General features: G+C 36.6%; 1 pseudogene; it reads right to left on the bottom strand.

Annotated features, from left to right (window-relative positions):
- Positions 1–2,375: 2,375 nt before the first annotated feature.
- LOC136694234 (zinc finger protein 665-like) lies at positions 2,376–18,107 on the bottom strand (annotated as a pseudogene).
- Between the last annotated feature and the right edge of the window lie 815 nt (positions 18,108–18,922).

Here is an 18,922-nt window from a genome sequence, read left to right as displayed (position 1 = left end):
ATATTGTCCATCCATCCATCCATTATCTGTAACCGCTTATCCAATTTAGGGTCGCGGGGGGTCCAGAGCCTACCTGGAATCATTGGGCGCAAGGCGGGAATACACCCTGGAGGGGACGCCAGTCCTTCACAGGGCAACACAGACACACACACACACACACTCACACCTACAGACACTTTCGAGTCGCCAATCCACCTGCAACGTGTGTTTTTTTTTTTGGACTGTGGGAGGAAACCGGAGCACCCGGAGGAAACCCACGCGGACACGGGGAGAACACACCAACTCCTCACAGACAGTCACCCGGAGCGGGAATCGAACCCACAACCTCCAGGCCCCTGGAGCTGTGTGACTGCGACACTACCTGCTGCGCCACCGTGCCGCCTTAGAATATTGTGAAAAGGTTCAATGTTGAAGACACCTGGTGCCACACGCTAATCAGCTAATTAACTCAAAACACCTGCAAAGTGTTTAAATGGTCTCTCAATCTAGTTCTGTAGGCTACACACTCATGGGGAAAACTATTGACTTGACCATAGACACATTACACAACAGGGAAATACACAAAAGATCATTATAAAGAGGCTGGCTGTTCACAGAGCTCTGTGTCCAAGCTCATTAATAGAGAGGCAATGGGAAGGAAAAGATGTGGTAGAAAAAAGTGTACAAGCAATAGGGATAACCACACTCTGGAGAGGATTGTGAAACAAAACCCATTCACAAATGTGGGAGGGATTCACACAGATTGGACTGCAGATGGATTCAGTGCTTCAAGAACCACCACGCACAGATGTATGCAAAACATGGGTTTCAGCGTCGCATTCCTTGTGTCGAGCCACTTTTGAACAAGAGCGCCAAAAGCATCTCGCCTGGGCTAAAGACGAAACGGACTGGACTGCTGCTGAGTGGTCCAAAGTTATGTTCTCTGATTAAAGTAAATTTTGCATTTCCTTTCGAAATGAAGGTCCCAGAGTCTGGAGGAAGAAAGAAGCACAGAATCCACATTGCTTGAGGTCCCGTGTAAAGTTTCCACAGTCAGTGATGGTTTGGGGAGCCATGTCATCTGCTGGTGTTTGTCCAATGTATTTTCTGAGGTCCAAGGTCAACGCAGCCATCTACCAGGAAGTTTTAGAGCACTTCATGCTTCCTGCTGCTGACCAGCTTTATGGAGATGCAGATTTCATTTTCCAACAGGACTTGGCACCTGCACACAGTGCCAAATCTACCAGTACCTGGTTTAAGGTCCATGGTATCCCTGTTATTAATTGGCCAGCAAACTCGCATGACCTTAACCGCATAGAAAATCTATGGGGTATTGTAAAGTGGAAGATGCAATACGCCAGACCCAACAATGCAGAAGAGCTGAAGGCCACTATCAGAGCAACCTGGGCTCTCATAACACCTGAGCAGTGCCACAGACTGATCAACTCCATTCCACCCGCATTGCTGCAGTAATTTCAGGCAAAAGGAGCCCCAACTAAGTATTGAGTGCTGTACATGCTCATACTTTTCATGTTCATATTTTCAGTTGGCCAGCATTTCTAAAAATACTCTTTTTGTATTGGTCTTAAGTAATATTCTAATTTTCAGAGATTTTTGGGGGTTTTCATTAGTTGTCAGTTATAATCACCAAATTAAAAGAAATAAACATTTGAAATATATAAGTGTGTGTAATGAATGAGTATAATATACAAATCAAATTTTTTTGAATGGAATTACTGAAATAAACTTTTTCATGATATTTTAATTTTATGACCAGCACCTGTATATTCCAGAGGTGTCAAATATGCATTTAAACATAGGTGGCACTATAGAGACAATGAGACTGAAATATCCTGAATTGTCCTAACTCCAGTAGACCTGCTTTAGGATAAAACTTAGTGATATTTGTTTGGTGATGAGATCAATGATAAGCTTCAACCAGACAATTGTCTGCATTTGGGGGCGCTATGGAGCTCCTGATCCACTCCCAAACCCATGTTCTATGAAAATTATAAGTTGTGGTATTGCAACAAGTGGGAGGCCTGTGTCAATTTTCATTTTCATTTTTTGACCTTTGAAAAAGCCTCAAAAATTACTCCTTCCACTGTGGTATCTACATTATTACTTATATTTATATCCAATTCCTTATTTTATAATTTAAAAACATTTAATTTCATGATTTTCAATAAAATGTCTTCTATCATTTACAACTGAGAATGGTGTTTGTGAATATCCACGCAATAAAGTAACAAACAGGCTGTGTCCTTGCGACCTTTAAACATAGATTAATTTGTCATGATATCAAAAGATAACTCAAGTGACGCTTGTGGATTAAAAGCTGTTTAATATCCTACAGAGTGCAAACTAAAAGCATAAACATAAATGTCTGAAGTCAAACCAAAAATACAAACAGATCCAAAGGGCAAATCCAAAGAGAGAAAATCAGAAACAATAGAAAAGCTCTGAATGCACAGATAAGGCAATACTCTGTCTAATGAGCATGAAGGGGAAACATCTGGTGATTAATATTCAGGAGATTTGGAACAGTGAAAATATCTCAGATAAGTGGAGGTGGTCATGTGATACTGCTGAGGATTCTGGGAATACCATCCTTCATGTTCATTTTCAGTGAGAGTCCAGAGAGTCATCAGATGATCATAGGATGGCAATCTTTAGAGCAAGATACACATTATTATAATGTTTGTACTCAGGACACTGTAATATCACCTGAGTGACTCTACTATAGAAATAGACACAATATGGAAATAGACCAAATCAGTATAATTCAACTGGTTGTGAGCTTGATAAGTGATAAACAGGCATGTCCTTCATGGCGATCAGAATGAGGAAAACAGTCTGTCTGGATGTGTGCTGAGGTCCTGGTAGCACAGCCCCATGACTCCTGTGCCCCGTGAGACTAAAAGCTCCACCAACACTGATCTTTCCCCTTCCAAGGGTATACAGTCCAGCCCCAGAAATAGGGAGGAATGGTGATGGGGGGCAGATGGGCAGTAGAAGCTCAATACGGAGTTGTATTGTCTCTATTTGGAGCGCAGTGAAACACAACGACAGTGTGAATGAGAGGGTAAATAGGACCTGTAATAATTAATTCTGAGATCACGCCTTGAAAATAAAAATAAAAGTCCATGGAATCTGGTATCACACATCTCCAAATTTCCAAGCATTACAGTTTTTCTGGTTCTGGGCAAACGCAGTGATGTTTCCGGACAGAACTCTGGTGAGTAAAACTCTTCCCACAATCTGAAGTGTTACGGTTTCTCTCCTCTGTGAATGCGCTGGTGTATTTTGAGACTCATCTGTTGAGAATAACTCTTCCCACACTCTGAACATTGATATGGTTTCTCTCCTGTGTGAATGCGCTGGTGTCTTTGCAGATGACCCTGTTGAGTAAAACTCATCTCACACTCTGAACAGTGATACGGTTTCTCTCCTGTGTGAATGCGCTGGTGTGTCTGGAGACTACCCTGTACAGTAAAACTCTTCCCACACTCTGAACATTGATACGGTTTCTCTCCTGTGTGAATACGCTGGTGTTTTTGGAGACTACTCTGTACAGTAAAACTCTTCCCACACTCTGAACATTGATATGGTTTCTTTCCTGTGTGAATGCGCTGATGTGTTTTGAGACTACCCAGTGCAGCAAAACTCATCCCACACTCCGAACAGAGATACGGTTTCTCTCCTGTGTGAATACGCTGGTGTTTTTGGAGACTACTCTGTACAGTAAAACTCATCCCACACTCCGAACAGTGATACGGTTTCTCTCCTGTGTGAATGCGCTGGTGTGCTTGGAGACTACTATGTTCAGTAAAACTCTTCCCAGACACTGAACAGTGATACGGTTTCTCTCCTGTGTGAATGTGCTGGTGTTTTTTGAGACTAAGCTGGTGAGTAAAACTCTTCCCACACTCGGAGCAGTGATACGGTTTCTCTCCTGTGTGAACGCGCTGGTGTGTTTTGAGATTACCCTGTTCAGTAAAACTCTTCCCACATTCTGAACATTGATATGGTTTCTCTCCTGTGTGAACGCGCTGGTGTGTTTTGAGATTACCCAGTACAGTAAAACTCTTCCCACACTCTGAACAGTGATACGGTTTCTCTCCTGTGTGAATGCGCTTGTGTTTTTTGAGATGACCCTGTTCAATAAAACTCTTCCCACACTCTGAACATTGATATGGTTTCTCTCCTGTGTGAATGCGCTTGTGTTTTTTGAGATGACCCTGTTCAATAAAACTCTTCCCACACTCTGAACAGTGATACGGTTTCTCTCCTGTGTGAATGCGCTGGTGTGTTTTGAGATAACCCAGTACAGTAAAACTCTTCCCACACTCTGAACATTGATACGGTTTCTCTCCTGTGTGAATGCGCAGGTGTTTTTTGAGATGACCCTGTTCAAAAAAACTCTTCCCACAATCTGAACATTGATATGGTTTCTCTCCTGTGTGAATGCGCAGGTGTTTTTTGAGATAACCCAGTACAGTAAAACTCATCCCACACTCTGAACAGGGATACGGTTTCTCTCCTGTGTGAATGCACTGGAGTTTTTGGAGACTACCCTGTCCAGTAAAGCTATTCCCACACTCTCCACAGTCATGTATTTTCCATTTCTTTTCACTTGTCTGAAATTTCCTGTTGGATGTACGAGTGTGGGGAGTATCCAAGGATGTTTCCTGAGAACTGGAGCTGCTGTCCTCCATATCCTCACATTTAATCCCTCCTGATGTCAACATTGTGTTATATTCCACTTGGAAATGTTTCTTGATGCACCTGTGGAAAAACTCTCGAACTGTCTTGAACAACAGGAGCCAGAGAATGTATCCAAAGAGATGGTCTTCTGTCCTGGAAGACAATAAAAAAAACAAAGATAAATTAGCTAAATTCACTCTCCCATGGCTCTCTGCTGGTGACCAATATTCTCCTGAATTTGTAGTGAGTTCTACCTTAAGTACTGCTACTGAAACAGCAAAAAATAAGTCAGTGTTGACAACTCATGGTGCAGGAATAGAGCAACATCTAGGGCTGGGCAATATAAGTTCAAATCAATATCACAATTAACTGTACATTTTACCACGATTGCAATTAATGATCAATTTGTATTTTTGACCCTCAGTTTAGTGATGAGGCTTGTGCTGCAAATATTCTCCAGTATTAAATATGTTTTTTTTTTCTAATGTCGCTAGGAGCTTGTTTACACTTAACATCTTTTTGTTCCGTGTCGCCTTAATTACACTCAAAACACTGCATGTTCAAAACCACACACTAGCTGCTCGAGTCACTTGGTCTGATTTGGCATTTAGGGTGCGTCCATATGGCCGATATGGGCAGAATCATATGACTACAGCTTGGTGGTGTGGTTTTAAAAGAGTAAATGAACACAACAAAAATAAAAATAATCAATATAACTAATATAGACAAGAATATGTCTGTTAGAAATTCTAAATGTGAATTTCGATTAATTGCCCAGGTATATTGTCTTCAGTAAAACACGGTATAAACGGGGTGTAAATATCTTAAACGCATTTGTCTTCAGTAAAACACGGTATAAACGTGGTGTAAATATCTTAAACGCATTTGTCTTCAGTAAAACACGGTATAAACGGGGTGTAAATACCTTAAACGCATTTATCTTAAGAAAGCATGGTATAAACGGGGTGTAAATATCTTAAACGCATTTGTCTTCAGTAAAACACGGTATAAACGGGGTGTAAATATCTTAAACGCATTTATCTTCAGTAAAACACGGTATAAACGTGGTGTAAATATCTTAAACGCATTTGTCTTCAGTAAAACACTGTATAAACGTGGTGTAAATATCTTAAACGCGTTTATCTTCAGTAAAACACGGTATAAACGTGGTGTAAATATCTTAAACGCGTTTATCTTCAGTAAAACACGGTATAAACGGGGTGTAAATATCTTAAACGCATTTATCTTCAGTAAAACACGGTATAAACGTGGTGTAAATATCTTAAACGCGTTTATCTTCAGTAAAACACGGTATAAACGGGGTGTAAATATCTTAAACGCGTTTATCTTCAGTAAAACACGGTATAAACGGAGTGTAAATATCTTAAACGCGTTTATCTTCAGTAAAACACGGTATAAACGGGGTGTAAATATCTTAAACACGTTTATCTTCAGTAAAACACGGTATAAACGGGGTGTAAACATCTTAAACGCATTTGTCTTCAGTAAAACACGGTATAAACGGAGTGTAAACATCTTAAACACGTTTATCTTCAGTAAAACACAGTATAAACGGGGTGCAAATATCTTAAACGCATTTATCTTCAGTAAAGCACGGTATAAACGGGGTGTAAATATCTTAAACGCATTTGTCTTCAGTAAAACACGGTATAAACGGGGTGTAAACATCTTAAACGCGTTTATCTTCAGTAAAACACGGTATAAACGGGGTGTAAACATCTTAAACGCGTTTATCTTCAGTAAAACACGGTATAAACGGGGTGTAAATATCTTAAACGCATTTGTCTTCAGTAAAACACGGTATAAACGGGGTGTAAATATCTTAAACGCGTTTGTCTTCAGTAAAACACGGTATAAACGGGGTGTAAATATCTTAAACGCGTTTATCTTCAGTAAAGCACGGTATAAACGTGGTGTAAATATCTTAAACGCGTTTATCTTCAGTAAAGCACGGTATAAACGTGGTGTAAATATCTTAAACGCGTTTATCTTCAGTAAAGCACGGTATAAACGTGGTGTAAATATCTTAAACGCGTTTATCTTCAGTAAAACACGGTATAAACGTGGTGTAAATATCTTAAACGCGTTTATCTTCAGTAAAACACGGTATAAACGTGGTGTAAATATCTTAAACGCGTTTATCTTCAGTAAAGCACGGTATAAACGTGGTGTAAATACCTTAAACGCGTTTATCTTCAGTAAAACACGGTATAAACGTGGTGTAAATACCTTAAACGCGTTTATCTTCAGTAAAACACGGTATAAACGTGGTGTAAATACCTTAAACGCGTTTATCTTCAGTAAAACACGGTATAAACGGGGTGTAAACATCTTAAACGCGTTTATCTTCAGTAAAACACGGTATAAACGGTGTGTAAACATCTTAAACGCGTTTATCTTCAGTAAAACACGGTATAAACGGTGTGTAAACATCTTAAACGCGTTTATCTTCAGTAAAACACGGTATAAACGGTGTGTAAACATCTTAAACGCGTTTATCTTCAGTAAAACACGGTATAAACGGGGTGTAAACATCTTAAACGCGTTTATCTTCAGTAAAACACGGTATAAACGGTGTGTAAACATCTTAAACGCGTTTATCTTCAGTAAAACACGGTATAAACGGTGTGTAAACATCTTAAACACGTTTATCTTCAGTAAAACACGGTATAAACGGGGTGTAAATATCTTAAACGCGTTTATCTTCAGTAAAACACGGTATAAACGGGGTGTAAATATCTTAAACACGTTTATCTTCAGTAAAACACGGTATAAACGGTGTGTAAACATCTTAAACGCGTTTATCTTCAGTAAAACACGGTATAAACGGGGTGTAAACATCTTAAACGCGTTTATCTTCAGTAAAACACGGTATAAACGGGGTGTAAATATCTTAAACACGTTTATCTTCAGTAAAACACGGTATAAACGGGGTGTAAATATCTTAAACACGTTTATCTTCAGTAAAACACGGTATAAACGGTGTGTAAACATCTTAAACGCGTTTATCTTCAGTAAAACCCGGTATAAACGGGGTGTAAATATCTTAAACACGTTTATCTTCAGTAAAACCCGGTATAAACGGTGTGTAAACATCTTAAACGCGTTTATCTTCAGTAAAACACGGTATAAACGGGGTGTAAACATCTTAAACGCGTTTATCTTCAGTAAAACACGGTATAAACGGGGTGTAAATATCTTAAACACGTTTATCTTCAGTAAAACACGGTATAAACGGGGTGTAAATATCTTAAACACGTTTATCTTCAGTAAAACACGGTATAAACGGTGTGTAAACATCTTAAACGCGTTTATCTTCAGTAAAACACGGTATAAACGGGGTGTAAACATCTTAAACACGTTTATCTTCAGTAAAACACGGTATAAACGGTGTGTAAACATCTTAAACGCGTTTATCTTCAGTAAAACACGGTATAAACGGTGTGTAAACATCTTAAACGCGTTTATCTTCAGTAAAACACGGTATAAACGGGGTGTAAATATCTTAAACGCGTTTATCTTCAGTAAAACACGGTATAAACGGTGTGTAAACATCTTAAACGCGTTTATCTTCAGTAAAACACGGTATAAACGGGGTGTAAATATCTTAAACACGTTTATCTTCAGTAAAACACGGTATAAACGGTGTGTAAACATCTTAAACGCGTTTATCTTCAGTAAAACACGGTATAAACGGGGTGTAAACATCTTAAACGCGTTTATCTTCAGTAAAACACGGTATAAACGGGGTGTAAATATCTTAAACACGTTTATCTTCAGTAAAACACGGTATAAACGGGGTGTAAACATCTTAAACGCGTTTATCTTCAGTAAAACACGGTATAAACGGGGTGTAAATATCTTAAACGCGTTTATCTTCAGTAAAACACGGTATAAACGGGGTGTAAATATCTTAAACACGTTTATCTTCAGTAAAACACGGTATAAACGGTGTGTAAACATCTTAAACGCGTTTATCTTCAGTAAAACACGGTATAAACGGGGTGTAAACATCTTAAACACGTTTATCTTCAGTAAAACACGGTATAAACGGGGTGTAAATATCTACAAAAATGGGAGAAAGGAATTAAAGTTTAAACGCTCTTTAGAACTCATTGTTCAGCGGAGGGAAATTGGCGCCAAAATAAAAACATGCCGCCGCCCGCTTACAAATCCGTAGAGGAATTCAAGCAAACATTTCGATACAAAATGCGTTAATACTAATCAAGACAGAGCAAGTAAATGCTATAACTGATATTATACTTTTTGTATAATACCAACAATCCACTGAATTATTACATGTAAAATACGAAATTTTACGCAAAGCTTCTCTTACACGACTTACCTCCAGCAATGCACAAACGCTACTGGGAGTAAGGGAAGCGTGTAAGGACAAAAAGGAAAACGGAAGCTTTTGCAGTTGCGTGTGTGCACTACAGGGAATTGTAGTTCAGTCTCAAACATGGAACTAGCATACTACATTAAGGTGACAAATGACATTTTCAAAATAAATAAATAAATAAAATAAAAAACAATAAATTATATATATATATACACAACAGCTCTTATAAAGAAAAATGAAACATATAAATGTGTTTAATAGACCATAATTTTGAGAGAATTCACACTAATGGTAAATTTATTTTGTTTTCTTTTTTTACAAATCTATTATAGGTGTAAATATCTTAAACACATTTATCTTCAGTATTCGCCAGTTTCGTATTCTCTGTTCCACCAAATAGTTGCATTCTGTCGCCGCTAGATGGCAAAGTACGAACACACCTTCCATAACATGGTTAAATTACACGTTTAGCTTAATTCAGTGGATATTATCTCTTTATTTTCAGAGTCTCAAAAATGTGAAAGGCTCACTGAAGACACAACATAATAGACTATTAATATCCTAAAGATGAAGAAATTATACTGTGGATTTTGTTTTTTAATTGCCCTGTGAACCTAGCATTGGACATGAGAGAATGTGTGGGGAAATTGTGCATTTTATATCAAAATTCTACAGTAAAATTTCTTCATCCTCAGGGTATTAATAGTCTGTTAAATTGTGTTTTCAGTGGGCCTTTCAGATTTTTGAGACTCTTAGAAAATAAAAAGATAACGTCAAATGAATTAAGCCACATGCACAATTTCCACACATTTTATAGTGTCCAGTACTATGTTTATAGGACCATTATGCAAAATTTCCACAGTAAAATATCTTCACCTTCACGGTACTAATAGTCTGTTATATTGTGTATAGTGGGCCTTTCAGATTTTTAAGACGCTTTGAAACTAAAGAAATAATATCCAATGAATTTAGTCAAAAGTGCAATTTCTACATATTCTATCATCTCCAATGCTATGTTTATAGGGCCATTATAAAAAACATTCCACAGTATAATTTCTTCATCTTTAGGATATTAATAGTCTGTTATATTGTGTCTTCAGTGAGCCTCTCAGATTTTCGAAACTCTTAGAAAATAAAGAGATAATGTCAAATGAATTAAGCCATGTGTAAAATTTCCACACATTTTATCATGTCCAGTGCTATGTTCATAGGGTAACTTCCACAGTAAAATTTCTTCATCGTCCGAATATTAATAGTCTGTTATATTGTGTCTTCAGTGAGCCTTTCACATTTTTGAGACTCTGAAAATAAAGAGATAATATCTACTGAACATGTACTCTTTGAAAATGAAGAGATAATGTCAAATTAATTAAGCCATATGCGCAATTTCCCCACACATTCTATCATGTGTAATCCCAGCTAGCAATGTAGATCTGAGCCGATTCTGGCTCAGGCTCGGCACTGTCGGCTGCCTGCCGTCTCTGCGTGAATGCGGCTCCCTGTATATGGCCCAATTGCAGCTGCACTTTGGCACTCTCGGCTGGCGAGGAGATTGCCATTGCAGTTAGCACACTACACTGATCAGAGCATTTTATTAAATACTGCGTATTAATCGTATGTGGCCCACGTCTAAAAATAAAAGACAATACTGGTAACTGTCTGGAAAAAGATGTAATAAATGTTAAATAAATAGAATCACTATTTTAACTTGTTAAATGCCCTACAGTTATCGGTAAGCTCTGTAATATTTTAGAATATAGATGTAATGACTGGGACACGAACGACAGAAATGATTATGATAAATAGGGTTAATAAGGAGACGGTGCGGTGCTGAAGGGAGAAAATTGTTATTTAATTTTTTTAATACTACAGCTTTAAAATGAATGAACTCTGAATGAGAAAACGGAAGGTGACAGAAGTGAACCGCTGTAAAAACACAGAAGAAGAAGACGATGAAGATTCGCGCTCTTTTCTGTGACCGCGGCGCGAGCAGCTCTCACCGGCCTCAGGGAACAGCTTCATCCCGTAAGTATTTCAATTTAACCTTATATTTTCATATACACAAGTATTGTGGTATCGCCCAAATGTAGTTAACATCGTTAATGTTATGTACGTTATTCTTTAAACTGCTATATGTTACATACGTAATATTGAACCGTTATTTTTTCAAATGACAAACTTTAGCGAACCTGTTTAACTCTAGCTAGCTCTTTTTTCCCCCTCTGACATAGAAAACATTTAAATGACATGACAATCGCTCATACATGAGTATTTTAATTTGAGTAATTATGTGGTTTGATGGCGTATTTTACAAGACGATGTGAGCATTTTTGTGGGTTTTTATGTCACAGAACCGCTTCCCTCAATATAAGAAATAAAATAAGAAATAAAACTGCTTAAACACATTAAGGTACTAGCTAAGTAGGTTAAAATACATTCTCAATCTCAGTGTTGTTTTTTTGTGTAATGTAATGTTTTAAATATATAATTCCACATTCACTAATCCTTTGTCAGGGAGTAGCAGTGATTTTGGGCTAGGGATTAATGGGTTTAAGGAGGTTATATTGAAAACGGTAGAAGCCTATTTACTGAGAGAAAAAAATAAACAAAAGCATGTGAAGTAGTTTATTTTTGGAGCTGTGAAGTTAGTTAATGTTTTCAAAATTAACTATGAACATGAACTAATTCATTTTCTTTATGTAATTATGTAACGATGGACTGCAGTAAGAAAACTAGTGGGGCAGTGAAAAATGCAGGTGGGCAGGGAGAAAAGCAGATAGGAGGTTAATTTAAGGTATTTAGATGAGATTTTTAGCATCAGTTGTATAATCGTTTGTACCATAACCTGATAATCTTTTACATTTGAAGTTCTGTAGTTAATGAATTTGCATGAATAAGCAGTTTACAGTTTTTCATTAAATGTTTTTAAAGAAAAAGTATTGAAGAGAACAGAACATGTACATAACCTCTATATGTTTAATTATAGAGCAGGAATTCAACAAGGAGTACAGCTTGCAAACTGTTGATGGAACTGATGTATGCCATAAATAAGTGTCAAATGTGTACTTCCACACTTTTGAGGAAACTCAAACTGTTTTAAAATATGCTTCTGACCTTTTTTTTTTCTTTTCCAAACCTACGGGTGAACTTTAAGCGATTTGTTATATGGCCTTAGCACAGTATATTTTTAAAGAAAAGACTGAATGTAAATGGCTGTTCTTAGGGTGTAAAACCAATAATATGAATGTTAATTGGATTTAGGAAATCATGACACTGCCAATTTCAAATTTCAATGCCAGTTACAAATGAATTTTCTATTTATTGGTTTTATGTACTATTTGTATACATGGCAGTTGCTGTATGTTTCCATTGTTTCAAGGTTGTATGAAAAGCACACTTACTGATATTACATTGTCAGATATGTTTTAATTGTGGTGGTACCCTCAATTGTACATATTTGTACATTTAATTAGGGAACATGATTATATTATAACTGTAGATTTTAAAATCTGTTGATTTCATACGCCCTGTTTCATCTCCAGGACTTTTATTATGTTTTTTGTTATAAGAGATCTCTATAATTAAATACTACAAACATGTATCTCTCCCTCTGGAGAAGAGAATGCAATGTACCTTTAAGGAACAAAACTGGACTTTTAAACACCTGTACCTTTAGTGACCAATAATGTACCTTTTTTCTGAGAGTGCAAGTTATTTAATAAAGCGGTAATTTCACCATGATCCTGATTGTACCCTTTTCTGAGGGAAGGAAGGGTGGTGTGTGTGTGTGTGTGTGTGTGTGTGTGTGTGCGTGCGGCGTATAGAAATAAACTATCACAGCCGATAATGAGCCAGATCTGGGCCGCGTCTGGAACTAATGGCGTGCTTCTGGCTCAAACTCGGCCGTGGTCCGGTTATCGCGATTTAGTTATGGGTTGCCGGACTAGGACCGAGTCATTTGAGCCGCGCCTCAGCCACAACACTCGGCCTGGGAAACTCTGCCCAGACTCGGGTCAGAACTATCGGCCCACTCTACGGATACTGTACATCACGGCCGAGACAGTGCCGACTCCGCGTGCCGGTGTTACACCGAATTCTGTGACCTCAGGGGCGCTCTCTCGCCGTTTCTGTTCACGTGCAGGAGCGCTTTACGCAGACAGCGTAAGCCAGGACGGAGCACCAGGACGAACCGCTTCGTTTTTTGCCATGCTGCATTCAACAAGCTTAATGAACACAACTGCGTGTATTTAAACAGACATTAATGTTTTTACAAGCCACGACAGCAGGCTTTCTGTCTGAAGAAATGCAAGATTAAGCAGAAAATCAAAACATAACATCACAATATTATATTTTTGATACTGTCATTTAAGCTGTCTATGTGGTTTATATTGGGTCCTAACAGTTGTTGATTAACACATAATAAGAATTTGTACTTTTTATTATTATTATTATTTGGAACATATCTGCACTTTATCCAAGAAAACCATCGTATACTGTGCATTTATTTCATGACTGTATTTAAGAAAAAAGGTCAGTGTTTACTATTTTCTATTGATGACCTTCAGCATGATAATGCACCGGTTTTTAGCTGTTGATTATCTATGCTGATAGTCAATATCTACAAAAACATATATATTTCATGTACATTGCAGAATACATGAAGTTTATATATAAAAAAGTCCAAACAAATATTTTAAGTGTCTTACCAAACTTTCACATTTTCATCAAAAAACAAAAAAAAAGAGTGGACAGAGGAACCTTGCCCTACAGGTCACCGATTCCGATAGCTGCTGTCAGAATAGTTTGGTAGAGAGACTCAACGGCATGATACAAAGGTAAAATAGAGACTGTTAAAGATGAACATGTCCCTTTTATTTGTTTAGTGTTTTCTAAAAATGAATTATGCTTAAAACAGCTTTACAGAAATACGTAACTGAAACCAAAAATACAGAATGTAAAGCTAAAACAAGAAATCACTGTTCTCCTGATCAACAATGAAAGTTTCTTTTATTGTGATTTACTTATAAAACGGTGTATTATATTCAGGGCTCTGAGCAAGTTAGTGGATGAGAAACCCACCAACTGGGACCTGTTTCTAGATGCAGTCATGTTTGGATTACGCACAAAGAAGCAATTAACCACGCGGTTCTCTCCATTCTTTTTGATGTTTGGAAGAGAAGCACGCTATCCCGCTGAGGTGCCAGAGAACTATGAGGTTAAGTAAAATTTTGTCCTTTTCTCAATATATACACTGTTCAGCCACAACTCTAAAACAGTGACCATATGCACTTTGTATTTCTGCAGTATCACACTATAGTCCACCTACCCATTTACCCTGTTGTTCAAACTCCAGTAACACTATTCTGTCTGATACACTTATGTCAGCACAACACACACAAACATATCATCACATTGCAGTCACAGTGCTCATAATCATTCACCAATAGTCGTCCTATGGGGGTCCTGATCATTGAAGAACAGGTGTGCTTAATTTTTGGCTCATCAGTGTATACAGGAAATGACTCATTTCATATTTATTTTAGTTAACCTTTTAAATCAGTATTTCAGTGTTTCAGTCACAGAAATGCATCTTCAGTGCCAAGTTTAAGTTTTCAACACGTTTCACACTTCTCTCTGCAGAAATATACAGTTTATCACAACTAAATACCCGAAGGCTTTACAGCACTGCAGAATCATCTCAGAATTAAATCCATCAGAACATTAACGCTATTCTTCTTACAACAGGAATACATAATCTGTCCGAGCATCTCATTCATCTCATAAACACTTTTAAACTATTTTAAAATGAATACACTGAATTAGTACATTCATTTTTACCATGAAGCATTGTGTTATACTGAAATGAGCTTATTCTTCTTTGGCTTATTTTTCTTCATCAATTTAAAGTGTTTTTGATGTTACAATAATTGGTTTTGTATAGTATTTAATTGAAAGTCATTTTTTTAGTTAAGAAAGTTAATACCTTACTACATAAAATAATAAAATTAGTAATGATCAGTACTTTACAATATCTAACAGGAAACACATATTTCTGAGATGCCTGTCAGTTTACACACATTCATTTGGCAGTATTTCTAAAATTGAATTTTAAGATTATATTCCAATACTCCTGAACCTAATATTAAACCGAACTGCGTGTACATGTATTAGGTCAAAATAACTATATTGAACAGTCTACATCCAAGAAAATAGTAACCTGATAATATTGAGTATATAGGCCAATCACAACAGAAATAAAATTCCCATCAGAGCAGAAGTTTTTAGGGCTTACCATTCACAAATATTGGTAAGAAGTTCTTATTAAAAATGGACAGTCCATTCTAGGGCCAGCAGATCCATTACAGGGCCAGCATATTAGGTGTGATGTGTATATGGCCAGCTGTCTCCGTGGCTTTTTTTTGTGATGCTACAATGTTTACCAAGAGTATTCCTGTTGTAACTTTTTCCTGCAGTGTTTTTGAGCTGGAAAACATTTTGAAAATGACAAACACTGCTGTGTTAGACAGGTAACTTTAAATTATGTTGCTTAATAATTATATTTGAATTGTATTTGTTTTTCTATAAAATAAGTGATGGCATAAGTTTTATAATGATGATGTGAGATATGTCTTATTTTAATCAGATGATCTCAAAGACCTATGCCACTACTGTGGAGAAGAAACATCGGACAGTAAAAGCAAATGTGGCAAAAAGAGGAAAGGACAAGACAACAAAACTGTCTGGTTAAGAGGTTTTGCAGTTTATCAAATACTTTGTGGCCCTAATCTCTCTAAAGAAACTATATTATATGGCTACACACTCACAACATCTAAAATTTTGTAAATGTACAAGGGAATTCTGTTTACAGATTCAGTGTGATGACTGCAAGAGATGGTACCATTTATATTGTGTGGGAAACCCAAACACAAAAAAGCCCTACATTTGCTTTGCTTGCAGTTAGGAACAAAGAAAATATTTCTAATATTTAAAACAGATTGACCCCTCTATAACTGTAAATACTTTTTTGTCATGCTTAGTCGACTGTTGATGATGAGTGTCAAAAGTGAAGTCATATTCTGATGGCAGCTATCATAATCATTGACCTGTAGAATTTTAGAACAGTTATGCTAAATAGAAAAGAAAACATCCTGGCTAGTTTTCCTTTTATATCTCAGATCTCTCTCTCTCTCTCTCTCTCTCTCTATATATATATATATATATATAGTATTTCAAATGAAACATGGTTTCCACTTTTTTATAAAAAGATACACTAGACTCAAACAGATGTGGACATAATTGTTGGTCCCCTTACACTTCATTGAAGCAATACTACATTCCTTTTGAAAAGTGATGAAATTAAGAGGAAGATGTTGTCAGGTGACCTGTAGGCCAAGGTTCCTCTGTCCACTCTTTTCAAAAAGTCTCATTTGGGATGAAAAGATTTGAGTGTGGTAAGTCATCTGATAAAATTTGATTGGATTTTAACTATTTTTTTTATGGAGAATTCAGTGCAGTCACATATTCTGACGGCAGCTATCAGAATCGGTGACTGCTATATTAGGGCTCCACTGTCCATTTGAAAAATTAATGTTTTTTTTAAATTAAAGTTTGGTAAGACACTTAAAATATTTGTTTGGACTTTTTTATATATAAACTTCATGTATTCTGCAATGTACATGAAATATATATGTTTTTGTAGATATTGACTATCAGCATAGATAATCAACAGCTAAAAACCGGTGCATTATCATGCTGAAGGTCATCAATAGAAAATAGTAAACACTGACCTTTTTTCTTAAATACAGTCATGAAATAAATGCACAGTATACGATGGTTTTCTTGGATAAAGTGCAGATATGTTCCAAATAATAATAATAATAAAAAGTACAAATTTTTATTATGTGTTAATCAACAACTGTTAGGACCCAATATAAACCACATAGACAGCTTAAATGACAGTATCAAAAATATAATATTGTGATGTTATGTTTTGATTTTCTCGTTGTAGGAAATATCCAGGATTGATTTGCTTAATCTTGCATTTCTTCAGACAGAAAGCCTCATTTTTGTTTGTGTGTTTTATTTTATTTTAATGATAATAATCCCTGAGTAAATGCCTATTACAAGTCGTACATAAATGTTTAATTCTCTCAATTAACATTTTATAAATATTAAAATCGTATTTCAATGTCTCCATAAAATGTCTTTATTGTACTTAATAAAACACACAAATCATTCCGTTAGCTTTTTTAATTGTATTAGACAAAATACTATTAAGAAACGTCTGCATAAATCTATTTTTTTTTTCCAAAGCGGATTGTATTATCCGTTATTTAGTACTTTTTGTTGTGTTTCGGCTTCCGTAGATGTAGCAGTCGGTCGCGCGCAGGGTGATTTCTTGAATGCGCGTTCTCGCAGACTCAAGAAACATGAACTGGACGGGGAACTGAATCGGCCACAACACCGGCGTGCGTGATTCCGTGTGTGGGCCGATAAAATTTTGCTAGCTGGGACGATATAAACGGGGTGTAAATATCTTAAACGCGTTTATATTCAGTAAAACACGGTATAAACGGGGTGTAAATATCTTAAACACATTTATCTTCAGTAAAACACGGTATAAACGGGGTGTAAATATCTTAAACGCGTTTATCTTCAGTAAAACACGGTATAAACGGGGTGTAAATATCTTAAACGCGTTTATCTTCAGTAAAACACTGTATAAACGGGGTGTAAATATCTTAAACGCGTTTATCTTCAGTAAAACACTGTATAAACGGGGTGTAAATATCTTAAACACGTTTATATTCAGTAAAACACTATAAACGGGGTGTAAATATCTTAAACGCGTTTATCTTCAGTAAAACACTGTATAAACGGGGTGTAAATATCTTAAACGCGTTTATCTTCAGTAAAACACGGTATAAACGGGGTGTAAATATCTTAAACACATATTTACCTTCAGTAAAAACAGGTCTTGATTTCTCTCCGACACACAGCTCTCCTCCTGCTTCTCTCTCTCTCTCTCTCTCTCTCTTTCTCTCTCTCTCACACACACACACTCCGCTCCACAACACCCGCCCACTCTCAAACGATGGGCTGGAAAATCATAACAGCTGCTCTCCTATTAGACAGTCCCCACAGAGAAAGCGTCCTCAGTACAGAAGATAATTCCTGTAGGTTGTTTTCAGTCACATGGTTACTCCATACAGTGGACAGGAAATGAAAATGTGTATGGCATGCATTTGGGTCCAAAATCGTCTTAAACCTAAGGCCTGTACACCTAAAAATATGACGTGTACAGACGAAAAGTATGTGCGTGTTGTTGTATTGAGAGGTGTTTCTTTTATGTCTACAGAATTTCTATTATTATGTCTATTATTTTCAGTGTACAGCATGATTTTACATCTAAAGAGGGTTTTTTTTTTCATGTATAGACGGCATATTTTTACATCTACAGAGTTTTATTTTTGTGTTTATTTGCTTTTGGGTTTTTTATTTGTTTGTTTACTTGATTTTATTTACCAGTACAGGTGTTATTCTACAACATCTTGGCCTTTTCACTAAAGTTGCAACATATTGCCAGTAGATGGCGGTATGTACTCACACATTGAATAATGTTGCAAAGTTAACATAAGTGTTTTATTAACCTGCTGCTTTATCTCTTTATAATCTGTAGGATAATTTACTTTAGTCTGAACACTTTAGATGTGATTATTATGATAAATGTAGTATGATGAATATATACATTTATAGTATTAAACACCATGTTATTGCTTTCAACAAGCAATTAATTTAATTAGTTCCTCAAAAAGTAGTTTGATGCTACGTCAGCAGAGTCAGTATAAACATCTCAAATCAAATCAAATCAAA

The sequence above is a fragment of the Hoplias malabaricus genome, chromosome 4, assembly GCF_029633855.1.
Source record: "Hoplias malabaricus isolate fHopMal1 chromosome 4, fHopMal1.hap1, whole genome shotgun sequence".
NCBI lineage: Eukaryota > Metazoa > Chordata > Actinopteri > Characiformes > Erythrinidae > Hoplias > Hoplias malabaricus.
This window is presented reverse-complemented; position numbering and strand designations above follow the sequence as displayed.